Genomic DNA, 649 nt, shown 5'->3' with positions numbered 1-649 from the left:
ACGCGTTCTCTACGGTCGTATATACCAGCAGAGAAACGTTTCACATCCAATTTGTTCCTCTCGTTTCGCGGTAATCGCTCGCCAATGACTTTCTCCCACTCATTTCCTCGGTTCTCGGGGGTTCGATGCTCGTCAGGCCGTGCGCTCCTCTCCGAAGCGTGCACCAAAGATCGCCCGCCGCCCACGTATCCTCGTCTCCTGCTATCCTCACCCGCTCGCTAAGCCAAGAGTAAGGCACAACAGGGGCCAACCCCCATCGCGCAAGCCGCTTTCCGTCGACCAATCGCCGCCTGGCTGTGGCCGCATCCACCCCTCGGCGGGGAGTTGGCTCGGCCAATGGACGAGCCGGAGCTGCGGTGGAACGGGGGTGGCATGGCGCCACCACCCCCAAAATGGCTGCGAAATCGCGCGAGCATTAGGCAGTCCGTTCAAAATAAACGGGCGGATTAATTGGAGCGGGGTGGCGCGGGGTAGGAATCGGCAACCCCTGACTCGCGTGCTCTGACTCTTCCTCCTCCGCCCCCCACCCGGGTATCGAGCAACGTGCGCTTGTCGAAGAGGATGACGACGATACCAGGCATTTTGGACAGGCATATCCGGTCATCCCTCGACGACGACCTCCAGAACGACGCCGAGCGTCCACACGTTA

The sequence above is a fragment of the Apis dorsata genome, unplaced genomic scaffold (genome assembly GCF_000469605.1).
Source record: "Apis dorsata unplaced genomic scaffold, Apis dorsata 1.3 scaffold_196, whole genome shotgun sequence".
NCBI classification, from domain to species: Eukaryota; Metazoa; Arthropoda; class Insecta; order Hymenoptera; family Apidae; genus Apis; species Apis dorsata.
The sequence above is the reverse complement of the archived record's forward strand: the minus strand, read 5'-3'. Positions refer to the sequence as shown.